A 25209-nucleotide genomic window follows, 5' to 3' on the forward strand; every position below is an offset into this window, starting at 1 on the left:
GTTTTTACTGAGAGGACGGGAAGTAGCCATTCACAGCGGTGATGCCCAACATAAAGCTTGCCATGGAAAGGAGTATGAATGATTGGAAGAAGGCAATAGGAAAGCAGAGGTTCAGGAGGAACAAAGCATCTTCATACGCTTATCTGAAATTCCAACCAAGGAATTACATAAGTATCTCTATCTTTATTTTATGTTTATTTTATCTTTTAATTATCAATTCTCCATCACCATCTGAATTAGCCTGACTGAGATTTACAAGGTGACCATAGCTTGTTTCAAGCCGACAATCTCCGTGGGATCGACCATTACTCACGTAAGGTATTACTTGGACGACCCAGTGCACTTGCTGGTTAGTTGTGCGGAATTGTGACAAAGTGTGATTCACGTTTGAGAGCTCCAAGTCTTTGGCACCATTGTTGATGATCACAATTTCGTGCACCAAGTTTTTGGCGCCGTTGCCGGGGATTGTTCGAGTTTGGACAACTGACGGTTCATCTTGTTGCTTAGATTAGGTACTTTTCAGAATTTTTAAGAATGAATTCTAGAGTTTCAAGGTGATGTTCTTATCATCACAAAAGCTGATTGATTCTCATCAATTTAGCTGTTGAATGTAATGTCCTGCTGAAGCTTGGCCAAACATGTCTAATTTTTTTAGACTGAAGTTTTAGACTAACATTGCATGATTCTTGGAATTCTTATTAAAAGTTTTGATTCTCTTTATTTTCTTTTCCATATAAGTTTCGAAAATCACAAAAAAAAAATTTATAAAACCATAAAAATAAAAAAATATTTTATCTTTGAGTCTAGTATCAATTTTTAAGTTTGGTGTCAATTGCATGTTTTTATTCTTCTTGCATTTTTCGAATATATGCATTATGTTCTTCATTGATCTTCAAGTTGTTCTTGATGATTTCAGTGCTCTGATCTTTAAATTCTCTTGTTTTGTGTGTTTTGTTGTTTTTCTTATGCATTCTCAATTTGTTAAAGCCTCTAAATACAAAATTTTTAAGTTTGGTGTCCTACATGCATTGTTTATTTGATCTTAGTTGTATTTTTTTATTTTTCATCATTAAAAATTCAAAAATATTTTCAAAACTATGTCTTTTCAAGTAAATAATATAGAGAATTGAAGATTCAGAACATTCAGCAGAGGAATCAAACAGAAAAAGCTGGGCGTTCAAAACGCCCAGTGAAGAAGGAAAACTGGCGTTTAAACGCCAATCAGGGTACCTGGCTGGGCGTTTAATGCCCAAAAAGGTAGGATTTTGGGCGTTAAATGCCAGAATGGATGCCATTCTTGGCGTTTAACGCCAAAAGGACACTAGAGGGAATATTTTGTTTTTAATTCAAATTTTTTTCAAATCTTCATAATTTTTCAAAATCAAATCTTTTTCAAATCATATCTTTTTAATCATATCTCTTCAAAATCAATCTCTTTCAATTTTTTTAATTTTCAAAAATCCTTGTTATAATTAAAGATTTACTTCAAAATTTTCAAGTTGTTACTTGCCTATTAAGAAAGGATTAAACTTTAAATTTTAGAATCATATCTTTTAATTTCTTGTTAGTCAAGTAATCAACTTTAATTTTAAAAACTTTCTTTTTCTAAATTGATTTTCAATCATATCTTCTCAATCATATCTTCTCAATCACATCTTTTTCAAAATTAACTCTCAATCATATCTTTTTGATTTCTAATTTCAAAATCTTTTTCAAAAATAACTTAATTTCTTTCCCAATTTTAGTTTTCGAAAATCATCAATCAATTTTTCAAAATTTCTTTTAATTATTTCAAAATCTTTTACTTTATTTTCGAAAATTCTTCCCCTCTTCTCACATCCTTCTATTTAAAGGACTAACACTCTTCCTCAAGGTGCAATTCGAACTCCCTCCTTCTTTATATGTTCGAATTCTCTTCCATCTACCTCCTCCTCCTTCTATTCTTCTTTTCCTCTGACACCTCAAAGAATCTCTATACTATGACATAGAGGATTTCCTACTTTCTTGTTCTCTTCTCTTTCACATGAGCAAGAACAAAGATAAAGGCATACTTGTTCAAGCTGATCCTGAACCTAAAAGGACCTTGAAGAGAAAGCTAAGAGAAGCTAAAGAACAATTCTCTTTAGAGGGCCTAACAGAGCTTTTCAAGGAAGAAGAAACCATGGCAGCCGAAAACAACAATGCCAACAATGCAAGGAAGGTGCTTGGTGACTTTACTGCACCTACTCCCGACTTCTATGGGAGAAGCATCTCAATCCCTACCATTGGAGCAAAGAACTTTGAGCTTAAGCCTCAATTAGTTTCTCTAATCTAACAGAATTGCAAGTTTCATGGACTTCCATTGGAAGATCCTCATCAGTTCTTAGCTGAATTCTTGCAAATCTGTGACACTTTCAAGACCAATGGGGTTGACCCTGAAGTCTACAGACTGATGCTTTTTCCTTTTGCTGTAAGAGACAGAGCTAGGACATGGTTGGATTCACAACCTAAAGAAAGCATGAACTCTTGGGAAAAGCTAGTCAATGCCTTCTTGGCAAAGTTCTTTCCACCTCAAAAATTGAGCAAGCTTAGAGTGGAAGTCCAAACCTTCAGACAGAAGGAAGGAGAATCCCTCTATGAAGCTTGGGAAAGATACAAGCAATTGATCAGAAGATGCCCTTCTGACATGCTTTCAGAATGGAGCATCATAGGTATTTTCTATGATGGTCTGTCTAAACTATCCAAGATGTCATTGGATAGCTCTGTTGGAGGATCTCTTCATCTGAAGAAGACGCCTGCAGAAGCTCAGGAACTCATTGAAATGGTTGCAAATAACCAATTCATGTACACTTCTGAAAGGAATCCTGTGAATAATGGGATAGCTTAGAAGAAAGGAGTTCCACTATGATTTCTCAGAGTCTGTTTGGAATGCAAGCAGCAACAGGCAGTACTAAGGAAGCTTCCTCTGAAGAAGAAGCTTATGATCCTGAGAACCCAGCAATGGAAGAGGTGAATTACATGGGAGAACCCTATGGAAACACCTATAATCCTTCATGGAAAAATCATCCAAATCTCTCATGGAAGGATCAACAGAGGCCTCAATAAGGTTTCAACAACAATAATGGTGGAAGAAACAGGTTTAGCAATAGCAAGCCTTTTCCATCATCTTCTCAGCAACAGATAAAGAACTCAAAGCAAAGCCACTCTGAGTTAGCAACCATTGTCTCTGATCTAATTAAAACCACTCAAAGTTTCATGACTGAAACAAGGTCCTCTATTAGAAATTTGGAGGCACAAGTGGGTCAGCTGAGTAAGAAAATTAATGAACTCCCTCCTAGTACTCTCCCAAGCAATACAGAAGAAAATCCAAAAAGGGAGTGCAAGGCCATAAACATGTCTCACATGGCCGAACTTGGAGAGGAGGAAGAGGCAGTGATCTCCACTGAGGAAGACCTCAATGGATGTCCACTGACCTCCATGGAGTTCCCTGATGAGGAACCATGGGAATCTGAGGCTCACACAGAGACCATAGAGATTCCATTAAATTTACTTCTGCCATTCATGAGCTCTGATGAGTATTCTTCCTCTGAAGAGGATGAAGATGTTACTGAAGAGCAAGTTGCTAAGTACCTTGGAGCAATCATGAAGCTAAATGCCAAGTTGTTTGGTAATGAGACTTGGGAGGATGAACCTCCATTGCTCATCAAAGAATTGGATGACTTGACTAGGCAGAGATTACCTCTTAAGAGACAAGACCCTGGGAAATTCTTAATCCCTTGTACCATAGGCACCATGACCTTTGAGAACGCTCTATGTGACCTAGGGTCAAGCATAAACCTCATGCCTTTCTCTGTAATGGAGAAGCTAGGGATCATTGAGGTACAAGCTGCAAGAATCTCACTGGAGATGGCAGACAATTCAAAGAAACAGGCTTATGGACTTGTAGAGGATGTCTTGGTAAAGGTTGAAGACCATTACATCCCTGCTGATTTCATAATCCTAGAGACTGGAAAGTGTATGGATGAATCCATCATCCTTGGCAGACCCTTCCTAGCCACAGTAAAGCTGTGATTGATGTTGACAGAGGAGAATTGATCATTCAAGTGAATGGAGACTCCCTTGTGTTTAAAGCTCAAGGATATCCCTCTGTCACCATGGGGAGGAAGCATGAAGAGCTTCTCTCAATACAGAGTCAAACAGAGCCCCCACAGCCAAACTCTAAGTTTGGTGTTGGGAGGCCACAACCAAACTTTAACTTTGGTGTTGAACCCCCACATTCAAACTCTAAGTTTAGTGTTGGGAGGTTCCAACATTGCTCTAAACATCTGTGAGGCTCCATGAGAGCCACTGTCAAGCTATTGACATTAAGGAAGCTCTTGTTGGGAAGCAACCCAATTTTTACTTATCTATGTTAAATTTCTATTTTCTTTTGTTATTTTATGTTTTCTGTAGGTTGATGATCATGAGAAGTCACAAAAATAATTAAAAAAGCAAAAATAGAAGGAAAAACATTATAAGAAATGGAACACCCTGGAGGAGAAACTTACTGGCGTTTAAACGCCAGTAAGGGTAGCAGAATGGGCATTAAATACCCAGTCTGGCACCATTCTGGGTGTTTAACGCCAGAAATGGGCACCAGACTGGCGTTTAATGCCAGGAATGGGCAGCAGCCTGGCGTTTAATGCCAGGATTGGCAGCAAGGGACGTTTTGCACGCCACATGGTGCAGGAATGAGAAATCCTTGACACCTCAGGATCTGTGGACCCCACAGGATCCCCACCTACCCCACCTCTCTCTCTTTTCTTCACCCATTCACCAATCACCTCAATACCTCTTCCCCAAAAACCCCTCACCTATCAAATCCCACCATTCTCTTCACCACTCACATCCATCTTTTATAACACTCCACCTACCTCACCATTCAAATTCAAACCATTTTCCCACCCAAACCCACCCATAATGGCCGAACCACACCCCTCTCTCCACTCCTATATAAACCCATCTTCACTACTTCATTTTCACACAACCTAAACACTACCCATCCCCCTTGGCCGAAACATAAAGCCCCCTCCATCACCTCTATTTCTTCTTCTTCTACTCTCTTCTTTCTTCTTTTTCTCGAGGACGAGCAACCATCTAAGTTTGGTGTGGTAAAAGCTAAAGCTTTTTTGTTTTTCCATAACCATTAATGGCACCAAAGGCCAGAGAAACCTCTAGAAAGAGGAAAGGAAAGGCAAAAGCTTCCACCTCCGAGTCATGGGAGATGGAGAGATTCCTCTCAAAGGTGCATCAAGACCATTTCTATGAAGTTGTGGCCAAGAAGAAGGTGATCCCCGAGGTCCCTTTTAAGCTCAAAAAGGGCGAATATCCGGAGATCCGACATTAGATCCGAAGAAAAGGTTGGGAAGTTCTCACCAACCCCATTCAATAAGTCGGAATCTTAATGGTTCAAGAGTTCTATGCCAATGCATGGATCACCAAGAACCATGATCAAAGTGTGAACCCGGATCCTAATAATTGGCTTACAATGGTCCGAGGGAAATACTTAGACTTTAGTCCGAGAAATGTAAGGTTGGCATTCAATTTGCCTATGATGCAAGGAGATGCACACTCATACACTAGAAGGGTCAACTTTGATCAAAGGTTGGACCAAGTCCTCATGGACATCTGTGAAGAGGGCGCTCAATGGAAGAGTGATTCAAGAGGAAAGCCGATTCAACTAAGATGACCTCAAGCCCGTGGCTAGGGGATGGTTGGAGTTCATCCAACGCTCAGTCATTCCTACTAGCAACCAGTCTGAAGTTACTATAGACCGGGCTATCATGATTCATAGCATCATGATTGGAGAGGAAGTAGAAGTTCATGAGGTTATATCCCAAAAACTCTACAAGGTGGCGGACAAGTCCTCCACTATGGCAAGGTTAGCCTTCCCTCATCTCATTTGTCACCTCTGCAATTCAGCTGGAATTGACATAGAGGAAGACATCCTCATTGATGAGGACAAGCACATCACTAAGAAAAGGATGGAGCAAACAAGAGATCCCACTCATGGACAAGAGCATGAGGAAACTCCTCATCATGAAATCCCTGAGATACCTCAAGGGATGCATTTTCCTCCACAAAACTATTGGGAGCAAATCAACACCTCCCTAGGAGAATTAAGTTCCAACATGGGACAACTAAGGGTGGAGCACCAAGAGCATTCCATCCTCCTCCATGAAATTAGAGAAGACCAAAGAACCATGAGAGAGGAGCAACAAAGGCAAGGAAGAGACATTGAGGAGCTCAAGCACTCCATAAGATCTTCAAGAGGAAGAACAAGCTGCCATCACTAAAGGTGGACCCGTTCTTTAATTTCCTTGTTCTTTATTTTCCTGTTTTTCGAATTTTTATGCTTATGTTATTTATGTTTGTGTCTTTATTACATGATCATTAGTGTCTAAGTGTCTATGCCTTAAAGCTATGAAAATGAATCCATCACCTTTCTTAAAAGAAAAATGTTTTTAATTGAAAAAGAAAAAGAAGTGCATGAATTTCAAATTTTAAAACAGTTTAGTTATTTTGATGTGGTGGAAATACTATTATTTTCTGAATGAATGCTTGAACAGTGCATATTTTTGAATTTGTTGTTTAAAGAATGTTAAAACAGTGCACAAAATTGATTCTTGAAGCAAGATAAAGCAGTGAAAAGCTTGCAGAAAAAAAGGATATATGCAAAAAAAAAGAGAAAAAGAAAAAGAAAGAAAAAGAAACGCAAGCAGAAAAAGCCAATACCCCTTTAAACCAAAAGGCAAGGGTGATAAAAGGGATCCAAGGTTTTGAGCATCAGTAGATAGGAGGGCCAACAGGAATAAAATCCTGGCCTAAGCGGCTCAACCAAGCTGTCCCTAACCATGTGCTTGTGGCGTGAAGGTGTCAAGTGAAAACTTGAGACTGAGCGGTTAAAGTCGAGGTCCAAAGCAAAAAGAAGAGTGTGCTTAAGAACCCTGGACACCTCTAATTGGGGACTCTAGCAAAGTTGAGTCACAATCTGAAAAGGTTCACCCAGTTATGTGTCTGTGGCATTTATGTATCCGGTGGTAATGCTGGAAAACAAAGTGCTTAGGGCCACGGCCAAGACTCATAAAGTAGCTGTGTTCAAGAATCAACATACTTAACTAGGAGAATCAATAACACTATCTGGATTCTGAGTTCCTATAGATGCCAATCATTCTGAACTTCAAAGGATAAAGTGAGATGCCAAAACTGTTCAGAAGCAAAAAGCTAAAAGCCCCGCTCATCTAATTAATACTGATCTTCATAGATGTTTTTGGAATTCATTGTATACTCTCTTCTATTTAGCCTATTTGATTTTTAGTTGCTTGGGGACAAGCAACAATTTAAGTTTGATGTTGTGATGAGCGGATAATTTATACGCTTTTTGGCATTGTTTTTAGTATGTTTTTAATATATTTTAGTTAGTTTTTATTATGTTTTTATTAGTTTTTATTTAAAATTCAATTTTCTGGACTTTACTCGGAGTTTGTGTGTTTTTCTGTGATTTCAGGTATTTTTTGGCTGAAATTGAGGGACCTGAGCAAAAATCTGATTCAGAGGCTGAAAAGGACCGCAGATGTTGTTGGATTCTGACCTCCCTGCACTCAAAGTAGATTTTCTGGAGCTACGGAAACCCAATTGGTGTGCTCTCAATTGCGTTGGAAAGTCGACATCCTGGGCTTTCCAACAATATATAATAGTTCATACTTTTCCCGAGATTTGATGGCCCAAACAGGCGTTCCAAGTCAGCTTAAGAATTCTGGCGTTTAACTCCAAAACTGGCACAAAAGCTGCAGTTAAACGCCCAAACTGGCACAAGAGCTGGCGTTTAATTCCAAGAAAAGTCTCTACACATGGAAGCTTCAATGCTCAGCCCAAGCACACACCAAGTGGGCCCAGAAGAAGATTTCTGCATTAATTACTTATTTCTGTAAAACCTAGGCTACTAGTTCTCTATAAATAGGACCTTTTGCTATTGTATTTTCATCAATCTTTGGACGTTTAGTCCCTAGACCTTGGAGGCTGGCCATTCGGCCATGCTTACACCATTATCACTTTTGTATTTTCCACGGTGGAGTTTCTACACACTATAGATTAAGGTGTGGAGCTCTATTGTTCTTCATGAATTAATATAAAGTACTATTGTTTTTCTATTCAACTCAAGTCTATTTTTTCTCCAAGATATTCATTCGTTCTTTAACTTGATGAATGTGATGATCCGTGACACTCATCATCATTCTCACCTATGAACATGTGCTTGACAACCACCTCTGTTCTACTAGCAATGGCTTGAATGCGTATCTCTTGGGTTTTTAATCTAAGATTGGATCCTTCGTGGTATAGGCTAGAATTATTGGCTGCCATTCCTGAGATCCGGAACGTCTAAACGTTGTCTGTGGTATTCTGAGTAGGATCTGGGAAGGGATGACTGTGATGAGCTTCAAACTCGCGATTGTTGGGCGTGTGACAGACGCAAAAGGATCAATGGATCCTATTCCGACATTATCGAGAACCGACAGATGATTAGCCGTGCGGTGACAGCGCATTTGGAACGTTTTCACTGAGAGGACAGGAAGTAGCCATTCACAACAGTGATGCCCAACATAAAGCTTGCCATGGAAAGGTGTATGAATGATTGGAAGAAGGCAATAGAAAAGCAGAGGTTCAGGAGGAACAAAGCATCTTCATACGCTTATCTGAAATTCCAACCAAGGAATTACATAAGTATCTCTATCTTTATTTTATGTTTATTTTATCTTTTAATTATCAATTCTCCATCACCATCTGAATTAGCCTGACTGAGATTTACAAGGTGACCATAGCTTGCTTCAAGCCGACAGTCTCCGTGGGATCGACCCTTACTCACGTAAGGTATTACTTGGACGACCCAGTGCACTTGCTGGTTAGTTGTGCGAAATTGTGACAAAGTGTGATTCACGTTTGAGAGCTCCAAGTCTTTGGCGCCATTGTTGATGATCACAATTTCGTGCACCAGTGGGGGTCTGGTACACGAAATCACAATCACACTTTTGCAATTCCACACAACTAAGCAGCAAATGCACTGGGTTGTCCAAATAATACCTTACGCGTCGATCCCACGGAGATTGTCGGCTTGAAGCAAGCTATGGTTATCTTGTAACTCTTAGTTAGGATATCAATAATTCTCATATTTAATTGTAAAAAGTAAAAGAACATGAAATAAATACTTGTTATGCAGTAATGGACAACGGGTTGAGGTTTTCGAGATGCTTTGTCTTCTGAATTTCTGCTTTCCTACTGTCTTCTTCTTCATGCACGCAAGGCTCCTTCCATGGCAAGCTGTATGTTGGTGGATCACCGTTGTCAATGGCTACCATCCCTCCTCTCAGTGAAAATGGTCCAAATGCACTGTCACCGCATGACTAATCATCTGTCGGTTCTCACTCATACTGGAATAGGATCCATTGATCCTTTTGCGTCTGTCACTACGCCCAGCACTCGCGAGTTTGAAGCTCGTCACAGTCATCCTATCCTAGATCCTACTCAGAATACCACAGACAAGGTTTAGACGTTCCCGATCTCAAGAATGCTACTAATTGATTCTAGCTTATACCACGAAGACTCTGATCTGAACCAGGAGGCTAAGAGATAATCACTCAGTCTAAGGTAGAACGGAGGTGGTTGTCAGGCACGCGTTGATAGGTTGAGAATGATGATGAGTGTCACAGATCATCATATTCATCAAGTTGAAGTACGAGTGAATATCTTAGAATAGAAGCAAGCGTGATTGAATAGAAAACGGTAGTAATTGCATTAATTCATCAGAACACAACAGAGCTCCTCACCCCCAACCATGAGGTTTAGAGACTCATGCCGTAGAAGATAAAATATGAAATGTGTAGAGTGTCATGAGGTACAAGATGAACCACTAAATGTAGTTTTTATAATAAACTAGCGACCTAGGGTTACAGAAAATGAGTAAGCTAGAATAGTTAGTGTAGAAATCCATTTCCGGAGCCCACTTGGTGTGTGCTTGGGCTGAGCATTGAAGCTTTCATGTGTAGAGACCTTTCTTGGAGTTAAACACCAGCTTTTGTGCCAGTTTGGGCGTTTAACTCTAGCTTTCATGCCAGTTCTGGCGTTTTGACGCCAGAATTTCTATGCTAACTTAGAATGCCAGTTTGGGCTATTAAATCTCGGGAAAAGTATAAACTATTATATATTTCTGGAAAGCCCAGAATGTCTACTTTCCAACGCAATTGAGAGAGCGCCAATTGGGCTTCTCTAGTTCCAGAAAATTCACTTTGAGTGAAGGGAGGTCAGAATCCAACAGCATCTGCAGTCCTTTTTCAGCCTCTGAATCAGATTTTTGCTCAGGTCCTTCAATTTCAGCCAGAAAATACCTGAAATCATAGAAAAACACACAAACTCATAGTAAAGCCTAGAAATGTGATTTTTAAATAAAAACTAATAAAAACATAATAAAAACTAACTAAAATATACTAAAAACGTACTAAAAACAATGCCAAAAAGCGTATAAATTATCCGCTCATCACAACACCAAACTTAAATTGTTGCTTGTCCACAAGCAACTGAAAATCAAATAGGATAAAAAGAAGAGAATATACTATAAATTCCAAATTATCAATGAAACTTAGCTCCAATTAGATGAGCAGGACTAGTAGCTTTTTGCCTCTGAACAGTTTTGGCATCTCACTTTATCCCTTGAAGTTTAGAATGATTGGCATCTCTAGGAACTCAGAATTTAGATAGTGTTATTGATTCTCTTAGTTCAGTATTGTTGATTCTTGAACACAGTTTCTTTGTGAGTCTTGGCCGTGACCCTAAGCATTTTGTTTTCCAGTATTACCACCGGATACATAAATGCCACAGACACATAACTGGGTGAACCTTTTCAGATTGTGACTCAGCTTTGCTAAAGTCCCCAATTAGAGGTGTCCAGAGCTCTTAAGCACACTTTTTTTGCTTTGGACCACGACTTTAACCGCTCAGTCTCAAGTTTTTACTTGACACCTTCACGCGACAAGCACATGATTAGGGATAGCTTGGTTTAGCCGCTTAGGCGAGGATTTTATTCCTGTAGGCCCTCCTATCTACTGATGCTCAAAGCCTTGGATCCTTTTTATTACCCTTGCCTTTTGGTTTAAAGGGTTATTGGCTTTTTCTTTTTCTTTCTTTTTCTTTTCGCCAAATATGTTTTTTTTTTCACTGCTTTTTCTTGCTTCAAGAATTAAATTTTTTTATGATTTTTCAGATTATCAATAACATTTTTCCTTTTCCATCATTCTTTCAAGAGCTAACAATTTTAACATTCATAAACAACAAATTCAAAAGATATATGCACTGTTCAAGCATTCATTCAGAAAATTAAAAGTATTGTCACCACATCAAAATAATTAAACTAATTTCAAGGATGAATTCGAAATCATGTACTTCTTGTTCTTTTGTGATTAAAACATTTTTCTTTTAAGAAAGGTGATGGATTCATAGGATATTCATAGCTTTAAGACATAAACTTTAAATTTTATTAATCATGAAATGAAAATAAGACTCAAAAATAAATATAAGAGCAAACCAATAATAATAGAAGACAGAAAATTAAAAAAAGAAAAATAAATGAGTCTTAAAATAGATTCCTAATAATAGAGGTTATCACAAAGTTAGGACTCAACAACCTTGATTTTGAGCAATGGATGCTCCTTCAATCGGTGGGGTATTTGGTCCTTCAAAGGAGAGCTTCTGGTGCTTCAACTCCTGTAGCTCACGCCCCTGCTTCTCCTATTCCTTCAGCAGCTTGTAGAGCATGCAGTTTTGATTCTGCTGTTCATCCTTGAGTTGATCCACAGCTTCTTGCAGCTTAGTGACAGATGCTTCTAGGCGGGTCCAGTAGTCAGTTTCAGGGATTTCTGGGAGGAACTCCTGCGCCCTCCTTTTGATGGAGTTGTCTTGCACTTGTTGTCCTTCCATTGACTTCTTGGTGATTGGGTGTTCGATTGGAATGAATTCATCTACTCCCATCCTCACCCCAGCATCTTTACATAGCAGAAAAATTAAGCTTGGGTATGCCAGTTTGGCTTCAGTGGAGTTCTTGTTTGCAATTGTGTAAATCTCAAAAGAAATTAGATGATGAATCTCCACTTCGTTTTCCAGCATAATACAATGAATCATCACTGCTCTTTTGACAGTGACCTCAGAGCGGTTGCTAGTGGGCAGTATGGAACGCCCAATGAAGTCCAACCAGCCTCTTGTAACTGGTTTGAGATCTCCTCTCTTGAGTTTGTTTGGGACACCTTTTGAATTGGTTATCCACTTAGTTCCAGGGAGGCATATGTCCTCTAGAACTTGGTCCAACCCCTTATCTTCTCTCACCATTCTCCTATTAAAGGATTCTGGATCATCTTGTAGTTGAGACAATTTGAAGACCTCTCTTATTTTGTCCAGATGGAGGTAAATAATCCTCCCTTTGACCATGGTTCGGTAGGTATGAAAGGCGGTTCCAGTTATTCTCTGCTTATCTGTCAGCCACAAATTTGAATAGAATTCCTGAACCATGTTTCTTCCAACCCTTGTTTCAGGATTAGCTAGAATTTCCCATCCTCTGTTTTGAATTTGCTCTTGGATCTCCGGATATTCATCTTCTTTCATATCGAATTTAACTTTTGGGATCACTGATCTTAGACCCATTATTTTATGGTAATGGTCTACATGCTCTTTGGTGAAGAACCTCTCTTGATTCCAAAGACTCTTTGGAGTATTCTCTTTCTTGCCTCTTGAATTGGTTTGTTTTCCTTTAGGAGCCATGATCTTGATGAGTCTTAGCTCAGTGATCACAAAAAAACACACCAAACTTAGAGGTTTGCTTGCCCTCAAGCAAAAGAAAGGAAAGGGGAGAGAGAGTAGGAGAAGCAAATTCGAATGGTGGAGAGGGGGGATGGCCAAATATGTATCTATAAGTGGAGGGGAGGGATTTCGAAAATTTTGAAAAAGATATGACATAAAGATATGATTGGTGGAAGAAAATAGAACCATGATATGAAAAGATGAGATTTTTAAATGGAAAAGATATAAAGAGGTTAAATCTGAAAATTTGTTTATGCATCTAAGAATTAAGAGATGATATGATGAGTTTGGAAAAGATTTGAAAAGAAATTGAAAAGATACTTGAGTTTTTAAAGTAGATTTGGGAAGGATTGGAAAGAAAGTTGAAAAGAGATTTAGAAAATTGTTGAATTTTTGAAAATTGAGGATGAATGATGAAAGTTTGAAACATGTTTATGCAGAAAATTATGAGTCAAAACATGAAAACTTGAAAAATTTTGAAGTGGAAAACAAAATCCTCTCCCCCTGTCTTTCTGGCGTTAAACGCCCATAAGTTGGCCATTGTGGGCGTTTAACGCCCAGCCAGGTACCCTGGCTGGCATTAAACGCCAGAAATCCTTTGTTACTGGGCGTTTTTCTGAACGCCCAGGATGCTGCAATTCATGCCACTTTTTTGCTTTCTCCTTATAAATTTTAGCATTTTCAAAAGCATTGAGTCTGAATTCCTCTAGCTCATTCAGATGGAGCAATCTTTTCTCTCCAGCTAACTTAGCATCCAGGTTTTGGAATCTGGTTGCCCAGTAGGCCATCAGGCAGATGACAGGCTTTGCCATACACAAGCTGGTATGGAGAGGTTCATATAGGAGTCTTGAATGCTGTTTTGTATGCCCACAGAGCATCATCCAAGCTTTTTGCCCAATCCTTTCTACGGGCAATTATAGTCCATTCCAGGATTCTTTTTAGTTCTCTATTAAAGACTTCAGCTTGCCCATTTGTCTGTGGGTAATATGGAGTTGCTACTTTGTGGCTAATTCCATATTAGACCATAGCAGAGTATAGCTGTTTATTGCAGAAATGAGTGCCCCCGTCACTGATTAGTACTCTAGGGACGCCAAATCTATTTAAGATATGTTTTTGGAGGAATTTCAATATGGTCTTAGTATCATTAGTGGGTGTGACAATTGCTTCTACCCATTTAGATACATAGTCTACTGCCACCAGAATGTAAGTGTTTGAGTATGATGGTGGGAAGGGACCCATTAAGTCAATACCCCATACATCAAACAACTCAATCTCTAAGATCCCTTGTTGAGGCATGGCATAACCATGAGGCAAGTTGCCAGCTCTTTGGCAACTATCACAGTTACGCACAAACTCTCGAGCATCTCTATAGAGAGTAGGCCAGTAGAAGCCACATTGGAGGACCTTAGTGGTTGTTCGCTCACCTCAGAAATGTCCTCCATACTGTGATCCATGGCAGTGCCATAGGATCTGTTGTGCTTCTTCTCTGGGTACGCATCTGCGGATCATTCCGTCTGTACATCTCTTAAAGAGATATGGTTCATCCCATAAGTAGTACTTTGCATCGAAAATTAGTTTTTTCGTTTGCACTCTGCTGTACTCCTTGGGTATAAACCTCACAGCTTTATAATTTGCAATGTCTGCAAACCATGGTGCTTCCTGAATGGCGAAAAGTTGCTCATCCGGAAAGGTCTCAGATATCTCAGTAGGAGGGAGGGACGCCCCTGCTACTGGTTCTATCCGGGACAGGTGATCAGGTACCTGGTTCTCTGTCCCTTTTTTGTCTCTTATTTCTATATCAAACTCTTGCAGAAGCAACACCCATCTTATGAGCCTGGGTTTTGAATCTTGCTTTGTGAGTAGGTATTTAAGAGCAGCATCAGTATACACAATCACTTTTTAACCTACTAAATAAGATCTAAACTTGTCAATAGCATAAACCACTGTAAGTAACTCTTTTTGTGTGGTTGTGTAATTCTTCTGTGCATCATTTAAAACACGGCTAGCATAGTAAATGACGTGTAGAAGCTTGTTATGCCTCTGTCCCAACACTGCACCAATGGCATGGTCACTTGCATCACACATTAGTTCGAATGGTAATATCCAGTCTGGTGTAGAGATGACTGGTGCTGTGACCAGCTTAGCTTTCAGGGTCTCAAACACCTGCAGACACTCTGTGTCAAACAAAAATGGTGTGTCAGCAGCTAGCAGATTGTTCAGAGGTTTTGTAATTTTCAAAAAATCCTTTATAAACCTCCTGTAGAATCCTGCATGTCCCAGAAAGCTTCTGATTGCCTTTACATTGGCAGGTGGTGGTAATTTTTCAATTACCTCTACCTTTGCTTGATCCACCTCTATTCCTTTGTTCGAAATTTTATGCCCAAGGACAATTCCTTCAGTCACTATAAAGTGACATTTTTCCCAGTTTAAAACCAGGTTAGTCTCTTAGCACCTTTTCAGAACAAGTGCTAGATGATCAAGACAAGAGCTGAATGAGTCCCCAAATACTGAGAAGTCATCTATGAAGACTTCCAGAAATTTTTCCACCATATCAGAGAAAATAGAGAGCATGCATCTCTGAAAGGTTGCAAGTGCATTGCACAGACCAAAAGGCATCCTTCTGTATGCAAATACTCCAGATGGACATGTGAATGTTGTTTTCTCTTGGTCTTGAGGATCTACTGCAATTTGGTTGTAACCTAAATAGCCATCCAAAAAGCAGTAATAATCATGACCTGCTAGTCTCTCTAGCATCTGGTCTATGAATGGTAAAGGAAAATGATCCTTTCTGGTTGCTATATTGAGCCTTCTGTAGTCAATACACATACGCCGCCCAGTAACTGTTCTTGTAGGAACCAGTTCATTCTTTTCATTGTGAACCACTGTCATGCCTCCTTTTTTGGGTACAACTTGGACAGGGCTTACCCAGGGGCTATCAGAAAGAGGATAAATAATCCCAACCTCTAGTAACTTAGTGACCTATTTCTGCACCACCTCCTTCATGGTTAGATTTAGCCGCCTCTGTGGTTGAACCACTAGCTTAGCATCATCCTCCAATAGGATCTTGTGCATGCATCTTGCTGGGCTAATGCCTTTAAGATCACTTATGGACCACCCAAGAGCTGTCTTGTGTGTCCTTAGCACTTGAATTAGTGCTTTCTCTTCCTGTGGATTTAAAGTAGAGCTTATGATCATTGGAAAAGTGTTACCTTCTTCCAGAAATGCATATTTCAGGGATGGTGGTAGGAGTTTGAGCTCAGGTTTAGGAGGCTTATCCTCTTCCTGAGGAATTTTCAGAGGTTCCTTTATTTCCTCTGATTCCTCCAGATCAAGCTGAACATCTTTAAAGATGTTCTCTAGCTCTGATTCAAGACTTTCAGTTATATTGATCTCTTCCACCAAAGAGTCAATAATATCAGTGCTTATGCAGTCATTTGATGTTCTGGATGCTGCATAGCTTTGACAGCATTTAACTTGAACTCATATTCATTGACTCTCAGGGTCACTTCCCCTTTTTGTACATCAATAAGAGTTCATCTAGTTGCTAGGCAAGGTCTTCCTAGAATGAGAGTTGCACTCTTGTGCTCCTCCATTTTCAGCACTACAAAGTCAGTGGGAAAGGCAAATGGCCCAATCTTGACAATCATGTCCTCAATTATGCCTGATGGATATTTAATAGAGCCATCAGTAAGTTGAAGACATATCCAGGTTGGTTTGACTTCTTCAGTCAAGCCAAGCATTCGGATAGTAGATGCAGGTATTAGGTTGATACTTGCTCCAAGATAACATAGAGCTGTCTTAGTACAAGCACCCTCTAATGTGCATGGTATCATAAAGCATCCTGGATCTTTAAGCTTCTCTGGTAAGCTTTTCAGAGTGACTGCACTACATTCTTCAGTGAGAAACACCTTTTTAGTTTCTCTCCAATCCTTCTTATGACTTAAGATCTCTTTCATGAACTTAGCATAAGAGGGTATTTGCTCAAGTGCCTCTGCAAATGGGATCTTTATCTCAAGAGTCCTGAGATAGTCTACAAAGCAGGCAAATTGTTTATCCTGCTCCGCTTGGCGGAGTTTCTGAGGATAAGGCATCTTGGCTTTATATTCTTCAACCTTAGTTGATGCAGGTTTATTCCCTACAGAGGTGGTTGGAGAAGCCTTCTTAGAGGGGTTACTATCAGCACTTGCAGGTGTCTGATCCCTCATTGGCGTTTGAACGCCAGGATTGGGTGTTGGATGGGCGTTTAACGCCAGCTTCCCACCTTTTTCTGGCGTTTGAATGCCAGAACTGGGCAAGGAATGGGCGTTCAACGCCAGCTTTCCTCCCTTTTCTGGCATTTGAACGCCAGAAGTGGGCATCCACTGGGCGTTTGACGCCAGTCTTTCACCCTTTTCTGGTGTTTCAACGCCAGAATTATTTCTCTCTGGGCTCTTGCTGTCCTCAAAGAGAGTTTGGGCAGTGTTTTGTTCATCCTCTGTCAGTTTTTCCTTTCTTGGCTTTTTGCTACTTTGAGCTGAATTATTCAATGTCTTCCCGCTCCTTAGTTGGACAGCTTGGCATTCTTCTGTTATCTGTTTAGATAACTGCTGTCTTGTCTGATTCAATTGTGCTTCCATATTCTTGTTAGCATTTTTAGTGTCCTGGAGCATCTCTTTAAATTCTGCTAATTGTTTTGTCATAAGGAGTAATTGCTGATTAAGTTCAACAATCTGTTCTTGAGGATTAGGATCAGTAGTTACTGCCCTAGCCTCTTCTTTTATAGAGGACTCACTGCTTGAGTACAGATGCTGATTTCTACCAACCGTATCTATAAGTTCTTGAGCTTCTTCAATCGTCTTTCTCATGCGTATATATCCACCAGCTGAGTGGTCTAGAGACATTTGAGCTCTTTCTGTAAGTCCATAGTAGAAGATGTCTAACTATACCCACTCTGAAAACATTTCAGAGGGGCATTTCCTTAGCATCCCTCTGTACCTCTCCTAGGCATTATAATGGGATTGATGATCCTCTTGTTTAAAGCCTTGGATGTCCAGCCTCAGTTGTGTCATCCTTTTTGGAGGGTAAAATTGATTCAGGAATTTGTCTGATAACTGTCTCCATATTTTTATGCTTGTTGTGGGTTGGTTGTTTAACCACCTCTTAGCTTGATCTTTTATAGCAAATGGAAACAGTAATAAGCTGTAGACATCCTGATCCACTTCTTTATCACGTACTGTGTCAGCAACTTGTAAGAACTGTGCCAGACACTCAGTAGGTTCTTTCTGTAGAAGACCGGAATACTGGCAATTTTGCTGCACCATGATAATGAGCTGAGGATTTAGCTCAAAATTGCTTGCTTTGATGGGAGGTATACAGATGCTACTCCCATATGCAGCTGTAATGAGATTAGCATATGACCCCAGAGTCCTTTTGAACTGTTCGTTTCCACTTATGTCCATGATGGAAAAAAGGGAATTGATATGAATTGCAAATAAGTTATATTTTTTAATTATATTTTTTTATTTTATTTAATTAAAAAAACCGAAAATAAAACAAAATAAAAGGAAGATAAAATAAAACTTTCAAAAATTAGAAGAAAATGAAATAAAAGCAAATTGAAAACTAAATTAATTAATTAATCAAAAAGATTTTGGAATTAGCAATCAAAAAGATATGATTGAAAATTATTTTGAAAAAGATATGATTGAGAAGATATGATTGCAATATATTAAAAAGATATGATTGAAAAGATATGATTGAAGAAATTAAAAAGATTTGCTTTTTGAAAAAGATTTGAAAAGATCAATTTTTGAAATTATAATTTTGACTTGACTAAAAAAAAGGATATGATTTTGAAAATCTTTGACTAATTTAATGCAAAATTTTGAAAATTATGACTAAAATAAGGAAAAGATATTTTTTGATTTTGAATTTTAATGAGGAAAGAGAAAAACAACAAAATGACACTAAACTTAGAAATTTTAGATCAAAACAGAGAGAGCAAACAAGAAAACTTTGAATGTCAAGATGAACACCAAGAACACTTTGAAGATCAAGATGAACACCAAGAACAAATTTTTGAAAAATTTTTAAGTAAATAAAAGCACAAGGGACACCAAACTTAAAATTTTTAGAAAATCAAACACAAATTTTCGAAAATTTAAAGGAAAACACAAATAAGACACCAAACTTAGAATTTTTAAAGATCAAGAAAGAAGTAAGAACATGAAAATTCGAAAAATTAAAAGAAAATAAAAGCATGCAATTGACACCAAACTTGAAATATGAAACTAACTCAAATAAAAGACTCAATTTTAGTGACTCTAAACCAACAAAAAAATAAATTGTTCCTAATCTAAGCAACAAGATAGACCGTCAGTTGTCCAAACTCGAACAATCCCCAGAAACGGCGCCAAAAACTTGGTGCACGAAATCACAATCACACCTTTGCAATTCCGCACAACTAACCAGCAAGTGCACTAGGTCGTCCAAGTAATACCTTACGTGAGTAAGGGTCGATCCCACGGAGATTATCGGCTTGAAGCAAGCTATGGTTATCTTGTAACTCTTAATCAGGATATCAATAATTCTCATATTTAATTGTAAAAAGTAAAAGAACATGAAATAAATACTTGTTATGCAGTAATGGAGAACGGGTTGAGGTTTTGGAGATGCTTTGTCTTCTGAATTTCTGCTTTCCTACTGTCTTCTTCTTCATGCACGCAAGGCTCCTTCCATGGCAAGCTGTATGTTGGTGGATCACCGTTGTCAATGGCTACCATCCCTCCTCTCAGTGAAAATGGTCCAAATGCGCTATCACCGCACGGCTAATCATCTGTCGGTTATCTTTCATGCTGGAATAGGATCCATTGATCCCTTTGCGTCTGTCACTATGCCCAGCACTCGCGAGTTTGAAGCTCGTCACATTCATCCTATCCTAGATCCTACTCAGAATACCACAGACAAGGTTTAGACGTTCCAGATCTCAAGAATGCTGCCAATTGATTCTAGCTTATACCACGAAGACTCTGATCTGAACCAGGAGGCTAAGAGATAATCACTCAGTCTAAGGTAGAACAGAGGTGGTTGTCAGGCACGCGTTCATAGGTTGAAAATGATGATGAGTGTCACAGATCATCACATTCATCAAGTTGAAGTACAAGTGAATATCTTAGAATAGAAGCAAGCGTGATTGAATGGAAAACAGTAGTAATTGCATTAATTCATCAAAACACATGAGAGCTCCTCACCCCCAACCATGGGGTTTAGAGACTCATGCCATAGAAGATACAATATAAAATGTGTAGAGTGTCATGAGGTACAAGATGAATCACTAAAAGTAGTTTTTATAATAAACTAGTGACCTAGAGTTACAGAAAATGAGTAAGCTAGAACAGTTAGTGTAGAAATCCACTTTCGGGGCCAACTTGATGTGTGCTTGGGCTGAGCATTAAAACTTTCATGTGTAGAGACCTTTCTTGGAGTTAAACGCCAGTTTTTGTGCCAGTTTGGGCGTTTAACTCCAGCTTTCATGCCAGTTCTGGCGTTTTGACGCTAGAATTTCTATGCTGACTTGGAATGTCGGTTTGGGCTATCAAATCTCGAGCAAACTATAGACTATTATATATTTCTAGAAAGCCCAGGATGTCTACTTTCCAACGCAATTGAGGGCGCGCCAATGGTGCTTCTGTAGCTCCATAAAATCCACTTTGAGTGCAGGGAGGTCAGAATCCAACAGCATCTGCAGTCTTTTTTCAGCCTCTGAATCAGATTTTTTCTCAGGTCCTTCAATTTCAGTCAAAAAATACCTGAAATCACAGAAAAACACACAAACTCATAGTAAAGCCCAGAAATGTGATTTTTGAATAAAAACTAATAAAAACATAATAAAAACTAACTAAAATATACTAAAAACGTACTAAAAATAATGCCAGAAAGCGTATAAATTATCCGCTCATCAGGGTCCTTGCTAGGGTGGTTTATGCTTGAATTCATCTTTGAATCCCCACCAATGTTTGTATCTCTAATGTCCACCGGGATCCCAAATTAGGCACACAAGGCCTTCAAGTAAGCTTAGGTAGATGACAAGGCCCCAAGAGTTTTGATTGTTGAGATGAATTCCGGGGTCCTAAACCTTGTTCTTGCACCCATCTTTTTGTTGACTACTGATGAGCGGATAATTTATACGCTTTTTGGCATTATTTTTACATAGTTTTCAGTATAATTTAATTAGTTTTTAGTATATTTTTATTAATTTTTAATTAAAATTCACATTTCTGGACTTTACTATGAGTTTGTGTGTTTTTCTATGATTTCAGGTATTTTCTGGCTGAAATTGAGGGACTTGAGCAAAAATCATATTCAGAGGTTGAAGAAGGACTGCAGATGCTGTTGGATTCTGACCTCCCTGCACTCAAAGTGGATTTTCTAGAGCTACAGAACTCCAAATGGCGCGCTCTCAATTGCGTTTGAAAGTAGACATCTAGGGCTTTCCAGCAATATATAATAGTCCATACTTTGCATGAGTTTAGATGACGCAAACTGGCGTTCAACGCCAGATCCATGCTGCATTCTGGAGTTAAACGCCAGAAACAGGTTGCAAAGTGGAGTTAAACGCCAGAAACAGGTTACAAACTGGCGTTCAACTCCAAGAGAAGCCTCTACACGTGTAAAGCTCAATGCTCAGCCCAAGCACACACCAAGTGGGCCCCAGAAGTGGATTTCTGCATCATTTACTCATTTCTGTAAACCCTAGTAACTAGTTTAGTATAAATAGGACTTTTTACTATTGTATTTACATCTTCGGATCAGATCTTTGATCAGTTTTATGCTATCTTAGAACTTTATGGGGGCTGGCCATTCGGCCATAACTGGACCTTCATCACTTATGTATTTTCAACGGTAGAGTTTCTACACACCATAGATTAAGGTGTGGAGCTCTGCTGTTCCTCATGAATTAATGCAAAGTACTATTGTTTTTCTATTCAAGAACATGATGAATGTGATGATTATGTGACGCTCATCATCATGCTAACTTATGAACGCGTGCTTGACAAACATTTCCGTTCTACATGCAAACAAGCTAGAATGAATATCTCTTAGATATCTAATACAGAGGACTGAGTCCAAGATATTAGAGTCTTCGTGGTATAAGTTAGAACCCATGGATGGCCATTCCTGAGATCCGGAAAGTCTAAACCTTGTCTGTGGTATTCCGAGTAGGATCTGGGAAGGGATGGCTGTGACGAGCTTTAAACTCGTGAGTGCTGGGCGTAGTGACAAACGCAAAAGGATAGTAAATCCTATTCCAGTATGATCGAAAACCGACAGATGATTAGCCATGCAGTGACAGCGCATTGGACCATTTTCACAGAGAGGACGGGATGTAGCCATTGACAACGGTGATGCCCAACATAAAGCTTGCCATGGAAAGGAGTAGGAATAATTGGATGAAGACAGCAGGAAAGCAGAGGTTCAGGAGGAATGAAAGCACCTCTATACGCTTATCTAAAATTCTCACCAATGAATTACATAAGTATCTCTATCCCAGTTTATATTTTATTTATGTTTTTATTATCAATTCACCATAACCATTTGAATCCGCCTGACTGAAATTTACAAGGTGACCATAGCTTGCTTCAGGCCGACAGTCTCCGTGGAATTGACCCTTACTGACGTAAGGTTTATTACTTGGACGACCCAGTGCACTTGCTGGTTAGTTGTGCGAAGTTGTGATAAAGAGTTGAGATTACAATTGTGCGTACCAAGTTTTTGGCACCATTGATGATCACAATTTCGTGCACCAAGTTTTTGGCACCGTTGCCGGGGATTGTTCGAGTTTGGACAACTGACTGTTCATCTTGTTGCTCAGATTAGGTAATCTTCTTTTTATTTTATTTTCAAAAATTTTCAAAAAAAAATCTTTCAATAATTTTTCCTTTATTTTCGAAAAAAATAAAAATAAATCTTTTCAAAAATATATTTTTCTTCAGAATTTTTAAGAAAGAATTCTAGAATTTCATGGGATATATTGAATCCTGGCTGGCTGTAAAGCCATGTCTAAATTCTTTTGGACCGAGGTTTCACTTATACTCAAGAGAAGAGCTTCTTTGTCTTTCTTAGCAAATTAGCTGTTGAATGTAATGTTCTGCTGAAGCTTGGCTGGCCATTGGCCATGTCTAGTGTTTTGGACCGGAGCTTTCATTGAAAGCTTGGCTGGCTAGTAAGCCATGTCTAATTCCTGGACTGGAGCTTTAGACTAACATTGCAAGATTCCTGGAATTCCTATTAAAAATTTTGAAATCCTTATTTTTATTTTTCCAATTAATTTTCGAAAAATCCAAAAAAATTTTAAAATCATAAAATCAAAAAAAAATATTTTGTGTTTTTTGTTTGAGTCTAGAGTCAAGTCATAAGTTTGGTGTCAATTGCATGTTTATCTCTTTGTTGCATTTTTCGAAAATTCATGCATTGCATTCTTCATGATCTTCAAGTCATTCTTGAAGAATTTCCTTGTTTGATCTTTGTATTTTCATGATTTGCATCCTTTCTTGTTTTTCATATGCATTTTCAATTTGTTAGTGTCTAAAAATTAAAAATTTCTAAGTTTGGTGTCTTGCATGTTTTCTTTTCTTGAAAATTTTTCAAAAATAACTTCTTCGTGTTCATCTTGATATTCAAAGTGTTCTTGGTGTTCATCTTGACACTCATAGTGTTCTTGCATGCATCATTTGTTTTGATCCAATATTTTCATGCATTGAGTCTTTTTTATATTTTTCTCTTTCATCATTAAAAAATTCAAAAATCAAAAAAAATATCTTTCCCTTTTTCAATGATAAAATTCGAAAATTTGAGTTGACTTTTTCAAAAATTTTTAAAATCTAGTTGTTTCTTATGAGTCAAATCAAATTTTCAATTTAAAAATTCTATCTTTTTCAAATCTTTTTCAAAAATCAAATCTTTCTCATTTTTCTTTCATAATTTTCGAAAATTCCAAATTGATTTTCTAAAATTTTTTTCTTATTTTGTTTCATAATTTCAAAATCTTTACTAACAATTAATGTGATTGATTCAAAAATTTTTAGTTTGTTACTTGTCTAGTAAGAAAGGTTCAATCTTTAAACTCTAGAATCATATCTTTTTAGTTTCTTGTTAGTCAAGTAATCAACTTTAATTTTCAAAATAAAATCTTTTTAAATTTCTTTTTCAAATCTTTTTTTTTTTTTAACTAATTGAATTACATTTTAATTTAATTTCAATTTTCTTTTTTAAAATTTTTTTCAAATTTTAACTTTAAATTTAAATTAAAAACAAAAATATTTTTCTTTTCTTTTCAATGATTTTCGAAAATTCTTCTCCCTCATCTCCTTCTAATTATTTATTTATTTATTTACTAACACTCCTCTTCATCTAAGAATTCGAACCCACTCCTCACCCTTGTGTTTGGATTCTTCTTCTTCTACTCACATAAAGGAATCTCTATACTGTGACATAGAGGATTCCATATTTTCTTTTCTGTTTTGTTCTTTTTCATATGAGCAGGAACAAGGATAAGAAAATTCTTGTTGAAACTGATCCTGAACCTGAAAGAACTCTGAAGAGGAAGCTAAGGGAAACCAAGGCACAACTCTCTGGAGAAAATCTGACATAAATTTTCGAAAAAGAAGGAGTCATGGCTGAAAACAATAACAATGCAAGGAAGATGCTTGGTGACTTTACTGCACCAAATTCCAATTTACATGGAAGAAGCATCTCAATCCCTGCCATTAGGGTAAACAATTTTGAGCTTAAACCTTAATTAGTTTCTCTGATGCAACAGAATTGCAAGTTTCATGGACTTCCATCAGAAGATCCTTTTCAGTTCTTAACTGAATTCTTGCAAATCTGTGATACTGTTAAGACCAATGGGGTTGATTCCGAGGTCTACAGGCTTATGCTTTTCCTATTTGCTGTAAGAGACAGAGCTAGAGTATGGTTAGACTCTCAACCTAAAGATAGCCTGAACTCTTGGGATAAGCTGGTCACGGCTTTCTTAGCCAAGTTCTTTCCTCCTCAAAAGCTTAGTAAGCTTAGAGTGGATGTTCAAACCTTCAAACAAAAGGAAGGTGAATCCCTCTATGAAGCTTGGGAGAGATACAAGGAACTGACCAAAAAGTATCCTTCTGACATGCTTTCAGAATGGACCATCCTGGATATATTCTATGATGGTCTGTCTGAGCTATCAAAGATGTCACTGGACCATTCTGCAAGTGGATCCATTCACCTAAAGAAAACGCCTGTAGAAGCTCAAGAACTCATTGACATGGTTGCAAATAACCAGTTCATGTACACTTCTGAAAGGAATCCTGTGAGTAATGGGACGCCTCAGAGGAAGGG

At 38.3% G+C, this 25209-nt stretch overlaps 2 non-coding genes across 2 annotated transcripts; both read right to left on the reverse strand.

The window, feature by feature from the left end:
* Positions 1–2563: 2563 nt before the first annotated feature.
* Positions 2564–2671, reverse strand: LOC148580121 (small nucleolar RNA R71). Its single transcript, XR_015896029.1, has one exon. It is a non-coding gene; the product is annotated as a small nucleolar RNA R71 (small nucleolar RNA).
* A 22227-nt stretch (positions 2672–24898) lies between these two features.
* LOC148580122 (small nucleolar RNA R71) lies at positions 24899–25006 on the reverse strand. The gene has a single exon (XR_015893800.1). It is a non-coding gene; the product is annotated as a small nucleolar RNA R71 (small nucleolar RNA).
* Positions 25007–25209: the final 203 nt, after the last annotated feature.

Source organism: Arachis ipaensis, chromosome B10 (assembly GCF_059453495.1).
Source record: "Arachis ipaensis isolate K30076 ecotype BB chromosome B10, ASM5945349v1, whole genome shotgun sequence".
Taxonomy (NCBI): Eukaryota; Viridiplantae; Streptophyta; class Magnoliopsida; order Fabales; family Fabaceae; genus Arachis; species Arachis ipaensis.